The following is a 10,904-nucleotide window of genomic DNA, read 5'->3' as shown; positions in this document are numbered from 1 at the left end:
TTTCAAGGGTTAATCGAATACCTTGCTTTAAATAGACATCTTGGATGGGTGTTTGGAAGCACTTTTTTCAAAAACGAGACAAACTCCTCTATATATTTATTTCGTATACCGTAAAAGCACTTTTAAAGTTATGGTTTTGATTCTATCCAAATACCCCTGTAATCCTTGGTTCTGTTCTTTTAAGACTTCAATTATGTGATTTGGCTCTCTAATCGTCAGTGATATATTTGTTGACATATATCATCATAATAATTATTCTTATGTACCAGAATAATGAAACTAAATTCAACTGCAAAAAAAACAAAGTCACACTGTAGAAGGATGGGCCTCTTGTCCTTGCCATGTTTGATATTTTCTCACAAATAGCAGGGCTAACTGGAGGGATGGTCTTGTAATTTCACGCCCAACAGACATATGAACATGCTTGCAACAGTTGAGAAAACGAGACCCATTGAACTGAAAGGAATTTCTCACGACTCATTAAGAGGCTCCTTAAATGAAAACAAGATAGTTCTGCCTTTCTTTTTTCATTATTTTTATCTTTTTCTTTTCTTTTCTTTTCTTTCTTCTGTGTAATGCTTGCTCTTGAAGGCCCACATTTTGAATATTTGAAGGCCCACATTTTGAATAGAGGGAAACTCACAATAAAGAGGTTGGGAATTGTGATACTCCCAATATTTACTAAAGAGATTTTTTAAAAAAATGTATCAAATTAAAAATTAAGTGCAAGTGTAGATGAATGCAAAACGATTTTGTAACTAACCGATCAAAAGACATTTTGGTTATTTCCAATCAAATATCAATTATAAACTTTATATTTAAAATCTTGCAATACTTTCTTTGTTTTAAAATGGACAATCATCAATCATAAGTGAATCAATCAATTATCATTAATCATTAATCAATTTTATACTTAAATTTTTGTAATACACAATTCGCTTTAAAATGGGCAGGGTCAAGTTAAGACAAGGTCATTGAAGCGAACAATTATTACAAGAAAGAGAATGGATGAACGTTAAGTGCGTTATAATATCTATTAATCAAAATATTAATACTCTAACAATCAATCAATCATCAACTTTATACCACCCAAAATGATTTTGTAAGTCACCGATGCCAGCATGACCCCAATGGCTAGTGGTCAAAAGACATATTGCTCGTTTCCGATTCATAAACAAATGACAATCAAGTGCCAAGAAATTTCACTATAATTTGCGAATTTTGGGACAATATAATTGGCATTAATTTCCTCACGAGATTTTAAATCCCCTCACAAAAGTTTACGTTGCACACAAACAGCCGAAAAAATAGAGCTCACATTAATGTCATTATGATGTGCATATATGTTGTGCATATGTAGATGAGTGAACAGCCTATTGAGGAGTCATAGCTTTTCCATTCACAAGTACTTGTTTCGGGAAGTCCACATATATAGACTTGAACAGGTAATGCTAATGTAAGAAACATACACATAACACAAAGGTGAATACTTAGTTAGAACGAATGTCTTTATTATATGGAGACACTAAAGAATCAGGAAATTATTAGCATGCTGGTGATACTGAAACGTACTACCCCAAGTGCTTAATATAAGAGTTACATTTCTAATTTGAGAATATTAACAAAATTAGTTAATTTAATTATATGTAATAAATATGTGTTGGCTTTCCTAAAATATCCTTATTCATCATATGTATTAAAACTGCCCCTTTACATGTGCAATTAATAGGGACATTTTGGGCAGGAAGGGATAAATTTGGGAGATCAACTAAATTGAAATCTTATATTAAGGACAAAAATAAATCTCCTGTTTAGCTCTTATATTAAGGATGGGAGGTAGTAGTAAGTTTGAGTTAGCATGAATTGGACAAAAAACCACACCTTCCCCTTCCATGAAAAATCAACACGACAGAGTTTAGGGTCAAGCAGTGTCAACCAATCTGTTTCTTTGATCTGAAAAAGAAGTTGAAGCAACATACCAATAAGAGATATGCTTTTGCTTTCTTTCCCCTCTCTTTTTCTTCTTATGTTTTGGCCATGCTATCTTCACCACCAAGCATGTAACTTCTAAATTCAAGCCTTACCAAATCATCTTTAGGTACTCCAAAACAAGTACAATGCAGTATTCCTTTAAGTACATAATGATAACTTAAGAGTGTCTCTACTAACTTGAAAACGCACAGACATCCAAATGACTCAGCTTAAGCTCCAGTCATCCCACTGGTTTATCACCCTAAAGTCCTTGATGTTTATTGAGGAAAAAGAAAACTGTGCCTAAATTGCATAAGGAGGAGAAAGAAAATAGGATAAAACTGCAGAAACCAATTCTTACCACATCCTTACGCACACCATAAACTGTAAGAACGAAGCAAGTTTGATTTGAATCACGAAGCAAGTAGTATCTGCAGAACGAAACAAGTAACATAAGATGCCAAACTTGGCTCCCAAATTAATTTCTGAGTAGTTATTCATGAGTACGCATGTAGGCATTTTATTTTATTTATTACATCATAATATTATTAAAGCCAATGATAGAAGTAAGGGGAGAAAATCGTCTCTCAAGATCACTGATGAAAATAAGCTTTGAACTTAAAAACCAAGGTGAAACCATCTGGGAATTTAAGTCGTTGTTTCTCATTGATTCCATATGGAGCGCACAAAAGTTAAATTGCTATAAACTTCCTCTTTAGTAAGGTGTCAATCTACATCAATATTTTTTCTTCAGTTCTATTCCACACTACAGTGAGCAATATTAATCAACAACTTCTTTCCTAATGACTGGAGATCTTGCATAGTCTGCATCCATATATAGGCTTCAAAAGTTAAGGTTTAACCCTAAAAAGATATCACATTCCTCATGTACCCTTCAAATGATATAGTATTCTATGCACTACCGATGAATGTGACTCATTTGGATCATGTGTGAATTCATCACACTCACTGCACAAACTATCATGTGTTTGTCGGTTTACACCCCAGTTTGTTTACATAAATTAAAAAAATATATTCTTTTGCCATTATAAAAATCCCTCCCTTATCATGAGGGAGCCACTTCAATTATGATGAAATATTCGAGCCTACCCAGGTCTTTGATTTCAAACTATTTCCTCAATTGTTTCCTCAGGGATTCAATCCCTCCAAGCCATCTCCTATGACTAGGAGTGGAAATAGGCTAGCGGCCTTATCAAGGGCCCCCATCCTAGTTTGATTTAGGCCTAGCCTACAAGCTTATTTGACTGACCTATCTATATACACGAAGATTTTCTTCCTTGTTCAAGATTTAATCACTTGCTTACCCTATTTAAACTGCCACAACGTTTATTTTCTTCCTTGTTCAAGATTTTCTTCGACCCCCATTATTTGACATGCCCATTACTTTTGATTTAACAAGTCATTTCCTTGTCGACAGTTTTGGGTTCAAGTTACACATGTATAAGTTAAAAGTATTTGTCAATAACAAATTGTCTCAGTGGCAACATGAGCACACGCACAAACACACACAATGTGCCTAAATAGGAAAAGATTCTATCCAAAATAAATAAATAAATAAATAAATACTCTCAAAAGAATCAGCATATAATGCATAGACCTCCGATACACCATGCAATGAAATAGTAACATCATCAGCCATGAAAGCAGTTAGGACATAATTCAAACATGAAGGCAATTCTCAGGATATGAGAACTTACAGGGGAACATCAATGTCATTCGTAACAAAGCACAATACCCTCCCGTCCACAGCTACTGCTCTGTTCAAACCCTTCAATAAATGGTCTACAATAGCTCTTTTGTATGATGAACTCACTTTCAAGATGGAAAATGTGAATGAAGGGAGTATATTAATTATCACATAGAAAAATAAAAACAGAGAGGAGAGTAGAGTTCAACAAAATTTAAAAGGACTATGAACTGAAATATATATATATATGTATATATGTATAGAGTTAAGAAGGGAGCTTACATTTAACAGCAGCCAAAGATGAGGCCAAACTTGCCTCTTGCTTAGATCTTAATTGGCCCTGCTGTGCATAAATCTTATACATAAAACAGAAGAAGTCTAATATCAGATAAGTCACTAAAATAATATCTTGGCTGTCATCATTCACTTTCATACTTCTTGTTTTGTGAAGGGGAGAAAGGGAATGGGGATAAACTAGAGTCAATATTTTGTGCAATTACCAGCTTCTATCATTCTCCATATTAGGAAATCAAATTACCAAAACAAATCAAATAAAAATAGTAATCAAGAAGCCACTAGCTTTATATTAACCACTCATGGCGAAATTTTGTTACCCTCATAAGATCATCCAACTTGTCGAGTAGGTTGACTATCTTCTGAACCTCAGTCGCAGCATTCAGCCTTGGCTTCTTTGAAATAACAGCCTCAAATGCACTGATTGCCCCCTCATAATCCTCTAGATATCTGAATCACCGTAACAAAATTATTTATGATTGCAATTAACAAGCAAAAGTCATTACTAAATACTGTTTGTGTGCAATATCAGATGCTTACAGTGTGAATGATTTTGACATTGTTATTTTTGTGCATTTTATTATTTTAGGAGTTGGAAAATGTTAAGAGACGTGACCAAAATGGAATAGGCTCATACTTATATGCATATTCACGGGCCCTATTCTGTGCGTCCGTAATGAAAAGCTTAATATCTCCCTGCCAGAAGAAAGAACAGTGATAAACTGATAACCAGAACACACAAAAATGTCTCAATAAAAATGACAGAGGGAAACAAAATTTTTCTGAGGAATTAAATTGAGAAAAGTTGTTGTAAAATCTAGACATCAAACGCAAGGAAAAAATTATAATTACGCCAACAAGAGTGAAACAACAAAGTACAGAAAAATCGGAAATTGGTCTCTGTGGTGATGATGGACAAATGACCGAGCCAGATAAGTATTCCATAATGCTAGCCTTTGCCACAACTAATCATCCGGATTGTAAATTCCAAGACCACATATAAATTTGGACATTAGAGGGCAATTAAAAGTTTCAGAAAGACTGAAAATATAGGCATAGTGAATTGCTTGAAATGTGACATAAATCAAGAAAGAGATTCAGAGATACAAAAACACATAGAGGAGAACAAGTACACTTACATGGCCATTACTAAAAGGTAAATCTGGATTGGACTTCATTCTTTCATCTTTATCCTCTTAGATATAAACAAAACATTAAGTCTTATGTTATTAAAACAAAAACATAAAATTCGGTAACATTTTTACACAGTATGATAATCTCTGTGAAGGTTTTCTTAGGCAAAGTCTGCATGTTCTTTCATCCTGCCAACAGAAAAACATATATAGTACTAGATTTGACAAAAAGCCAGCCCCTCCCTAGTATCTTCCTAGATAAAGGAATCATAGTAAAACCAGCAAAACCATAATTGTCTTGGGCCTAATGCCCAGCCATTCCAATACTAGTATAAAGAGTATCCTAAAAGTCAACATGCTTAACAAGTTCTTATAATGGAAGTAACAACAAAAAAGAAGATAAATTTATTAAATAAACAAACAACTGAGGTTAAGTTTTCAGCATACTCACGGCATTTAGATATGCTTTTAGAGAATTTAGAAGTTTGATATCATTCCGAGCTCCAGAGACCAAAAAACTTGTAAAACATGCATTTCCTAAATTCTGTCAAGAAGATCAGATGATGTTAAAACATATAGATGTTGCCATTTATGTTTGGAACAGCCAAATATTTTAAGTTAAAAAAAGGAGAAAGAAAATTGGGCCACTAATGTGCATTATTCATTCACATCACAGAACTGAATTTGAAGGATAAGCAAAGAATGTGGAAAATACCTTAGGGAATTAAGGAAAAAGATACAGTTTCTCTTGGGCTTGTTGGAGTCAGAAGAAAAAAGGGAGGAAAGATAATAAGAGGTCTAATGATGGATTCATTTCCTTGTTTCTAGGGTGTGTAATATTATATATAACCCTCCTCCAAAGTTGGCGAAACTGAAGAAATTGGGATTAAGGCTACCAGACTATTAATTCTTGTTAGAATATCAGTGTAAATAGTCATTCATTTATTACAGGTTACGTGTTAGTTGGCCTAAGCCATAATTACTAAGGCTCACTCTCTTTGTATGCATACATTCCTCCTCTGAATGAAATAAACATTGTATTTTGAACTATTGTTGTCTACAATTCTAATTCAGTTTCCCCTCTCCAGCAGAGAGAAGACAGAAGAGGTATCCAACACAAGAGACACCTAAGGCTTCCCACCTCTTGGTTCTCCTCTCCCCTCACTCCCCTCCATCTCCATTTTTTTGTACCAGCATGATGTTTTATTTCAATCGTTGCCACTCATATCAAGGAAGGAAATAAAATTATTTTGTGACCTTTATTACTATATTTTGTCCTGTCATTTACATCTCTATTAACAGCCAAATTTCCCACATCATACTAGAAAATATATGAACTTCAAATAAAGACAAGGTGATGTGAACTTCAAATGTGCAGGGTTATTCAGTGAACGTGTAAACTTTTGCTTGATACCAAAGCAGGGTTTGTTCTTTGAATGCATGTTAGTATATAGGGAATCTTACACCAAGAATGCCCATCCGTGACATCGAAAGCAATAGCTTCCTTGGCATGTCGAATGCTTTCCCCAAGAAGTTCTGCTTCATTCTCAGCACCTGGGAAGGAACAGATATATAGAAATTCAAATTTTACATGCAGTATAAAAAGAACCAAAGTAACTAGTCCAGAAACACCCACTTTACATGCAATCAAACAGTAACCAAAGAATTTGGACAAATTAAAAGATATTGAATGACAAAAATTACAATTTAGTCCCTTACCTTTTGACATTTTTCTAGTAAGCATTGATAACTGACAAAGAATCTTCTTATCAGGACCCTGAAAGAACAACCAATATCTATCATTACGTCAATCAACTCACAAAATCAGAACCATAGCAACCCAAAACTGAAACTCGGACAGAAAAATTATGACTTTTAATATATATCTGCATAAGGAATGTTTAAAATCATAAAATTCTTCAGTCATCACAATAAATTTCTCCTCTGCAACAAATTTTTCCCAACAAATAATATCAAAAAATCAAGAAGAAAACTATTGCATCAAGATAATGCCTCCACCAATCTAGAAAAAGGGAAATTGCTGGAGCACTTATTAAACAACATAGCAGATACGGAAAAAGGTATTAAAGCATTTGTATTGGGGATGGCCAAAATTGTACTTGTCATATTATTGGAGTATATAATTTGTCGCACATGTTTGTTATTCTTTATTCTGGTGACACTGCGTGGCACTAAATAAGAGAATCCATGTGCTATATATTCATCAGGGCCTTCTATTGTTCTCTTTTTTGTCCTCTCTTTCGCTCTTCAGTCAAACAGAACCCACCCCCAAGGAAAATCCATGTGCTCACTGAACATCAAAGAGAAGCCTTATGAACAATCATAGCCCATAACAGATTTGATCACAAAGCCGTAGGAGTATTCAAAAAAATCCAAGCACCCTCACTTAAAACATTGATTTTGCTTTCTACTCAAGCAACAACGAAGAATCTCAAATATACACACTCAGAAAAATTTTATCTTTCTTGTTTATTTGTTTATCGATGTTCACTTTCCGGATTATGATTGTTCTCCCCAGAGTTACAATTAATTAATATTAGAAGCTCCAAAACTATCAAACTCACAATAGAATCCCATTATATGAAAAAGATCAGTTAGGGTAAAATTCATGGTTGTCGTTCGATAAGTTTTCATCCATCAACAGGAGGAAAAAGTAAAAGAAAAATGACACGCAATTGGGCTCCACCAAATATCATCTTCAATTTCGGCCAAGTATTAGGAACTTAATTTCAGCATTAACCTTGCTTAATGCATCACCGAGGCAGTCTTTTGCGGCAGGTAGATCCCCTCTCTTACAAATGCAGTTACTTAAACATAGCCAAGCATCAGCAAGTGATGGATTTAACTTGACCTGGTGCATAGAAATAGAAAAGTCAGTCATAAATAGTGTATGCGCTTAGACCCAAAAACTAACAACTTTATTGTACTTACTGAATTAAATAGGTGATCCTCTGCTTCTTTGCTATAGTGAGGGCATACATCCAATATCTTCCCCTGAGATATTGAAATGTTCCTTGTTGCAGGGGTAACTTTTTTTCCTCTAGCAGGGAGGATGATTTATGATTGGGAAGAAAAAAATCAACGAAGTGAATTTTGGATACTTTGACTAAAACCGAATCAAAACTTGCTGCTACCTTTTTGTCCACAAAAGAAGCTTGCGTCTTGCGTGGCTTGCTGGCGTGGAGTAATGGTCTCAGCCGCAGGGTCGCTTGTTCGAGACGCAGCACGAGAGAGAGTCCAGAGAGAATCATCAGAGAATATGGAAAAGAAAATTTACCTGGAGGAATAGAATCCAGGAGTTTCAGAGCAACAGCAGATTGTTCTTGCAATTTGGAGATTTTGTCATCTTCGTTCCCCGGAAAATAATTGCCTCGGGTGCAGTAAAGATCTTCAGCGACTTGAGAGGCTTCTGTTAAAGAGTTTTTATCAGTTGTGTTGCTCATCTTATGCTATGATGAAGGCAGCCAACCGAAGACGAAGGAGCCCAGCGAAATTAGAAAGCCCTGTCTTTTTAAGCAAGCCGTTGAAGCTTTGGCGGCAAGCAAGCGTGAGTGCGTTGGGCTGAATTAAATTAAAACATATAACAAAAAAGGAAAAAGTAAAGAAAAATACCTTAAAAAAAACTATTTTTTGGAAAGATCTTAAAAATTATAAATATTTAAAAATACTAAAAACCAAAATACAAGTGTATAAAATAAATAATAAATTGCTCATCAAACCCAAACATTCTCTCTCACATCTGAAGTAGTGGTATTTAGCAGTTATGGGCCGAAAAATAGGGGGAGTATTCCGTTTATCCTTCAATTTTTTATTTTTTTATTTAATAATTTTACAAAATAATTATATACTTTAAATGTTCACTCAAATTTGACTACTAAGATGTGATAGTCGGTGTTTTAATATGAATTATATCTTTCATCATTAATATTTGAATCTCCCTATATATTAGAGTATTAGATAAGTCTCTCATTATCTGGCCAAAGAAAAAAAGATAAGTCTCTAATTCGTTTTTCACCAAAAGAATAAATTTTTTATGTGATTTCAATTTGATCTTTTCCATAACATTAAAATTAGAAGCTAGCTTTTTCTATCAAAAAAAAAAAATAGAAGCTAGCTTTGAAAAAAAAAACAGAAAAATTAGAAGCTAGCTCATATTGATGCAAAAACCCTTTTTTAACCTTTAAAAGTAAATTAGTTTCAATTTATATAAAGTTTTCATAATAAGTAATGCAAGATATTTTTGACGAAAAATAAAAATTATTTTTCTTTTGATTAAAATCATAAAAAAATAATTCGTTTTTAACTTTTTCCAAATTTTATTGTATCTTTGTTGTTTACTCGTCTATAATATTTTATTAATGTTAGAAACTACTTAAACTCATTTTTTTAAAAATTTAAAACATAAATTTTTTAATTATGTTATATTTAATACGATGAACTCATCTATTTATCTATTAATCTATTAATATATAAAAGTATAGTACAAAGCAGGAGTTATTGGCAGCATGACACGTGACATCACCTATGAGTAAATAAATGTTCTTTTTTTCTTTAAAAAAAAAGGCCACATTTTTTACCCATTTTCTAGCCATGTTTCTAATAGTCCGATATATCTGCCTTGGTAACAACCCATTGCTTAATCATTCACCATTAATCTGAGAAATATTAAAAACGGATTCAAATCCTATCACTTGTACGTGCATGCCTAGAGGGAGCGTGTTTAGTTTAAACGTGTTAGTTTTCACCTATTGTATGGGAGGATATGGCAGTTATTCAATTACCACAATTATCTAAATAGCCATGAATGTTGCCATGCACACTCGTCCTTTTCCTCTTTCTCATGAACGATGAAGATGACAAGGCTATCTACTACAAACTACTATCACAAGATTACATTGGAAGTCTTATTTTATTATTCTCCATGGTGGTTAGAGCCGGGAAAACGGGCCGAGCCCGTCGGGCCGGCCCTTTTAGGCCCTGAAATTATGAGGGCCGGGCTTGATATTTTTCTCTTAAAATGAAACATAAGCCCTGGAGGGCTGGCCCTGGAGGGCCGAGGGCTTAAAAGGGCCGGCCCTGGAGGGCCACGAGCCAGCCCTTTTAAGCCCTTTTATATTTTTTTTTATTTTAAAATTTTTTTATATAATATTAATGTTATTAATTTTTTACATTGTTAATAATATTTCAAATATTTAGTTATTATTATCATTTTAAAAGTAAATTTAGTTTTAGATAATAATTTATCCAATTAAATTTTTAAAAAATGGGTTAATTTGGATTTTAATAATGATTTGATTTATATTATATGCGTTGATATTTTTAAACTATATATATTTGATAATAGAATATTTTTATACTTATATAACTTGTGATTCTATAATTTGAATTAGAAATTCATGAGTTTTAACAGCAATGTTTCTCACATTAAAGTAAAAAAATAGTTAGATTGTAAAATTTAAAAATAAAATTCTTATAAAGAAGAAAAACTTGATATTTTTGTTACGAAAGAAAAGTATACTTATGAAGAAAAGTAATTAATTATAGTGATGATGAAGTTTCAAAAGATTAATAATAGTGTTTATTTATTGCACAATTGCATTATAAATAAAACTTTTAGATGTTGTTATCTTGTTAATGAATGTTTTAGATGTTCTTAGATGTTGATGAATATTTATATATGATGATATTTTATATGTGACTTAATTTTATTCATATTTATGTCTTTTATTAATAATTTCATTGATTTATTTTTATAAAAAATATGATAAATATAAAAA

The 10,904-nt window shown here is 33.0% G+C and overlaps 1 pseudogene; it reads right to left on the bottom strand.

Annotated features, from left to right (window-relative positions):
* Positions 1-1,328: 1,328 nt before the first annotated feature.
* On the bottom strand, positions 1,329-8,570 carry LOC114719277 (tetratricopeptide repeat protein 5-like; annotated as a pseudogene).
* Positions 8,571-10,904: the final 2,334 nt, after the last annotated feature.

Source organism: Neltuma alba, unplaced genomic scaffold, assembly GCF_004799145.2.
Source record: "Neltuma alba isolate B1F8T4 unplaced genomic scaffold, ASM479914v2 tig00011902_pilon, whole genome shotgun sequence".
Classification (NCBI taxonomy): domain Eukaryota; kingdom Viridiplantae; phylum Streptophyta; class Magnoliopsida; order Fabales; family Fabaceae; genus Neltuma; species Neltuma alba.
This window is presented reverse-complemented; position numbering and strand designations above follow the sequence as displayed.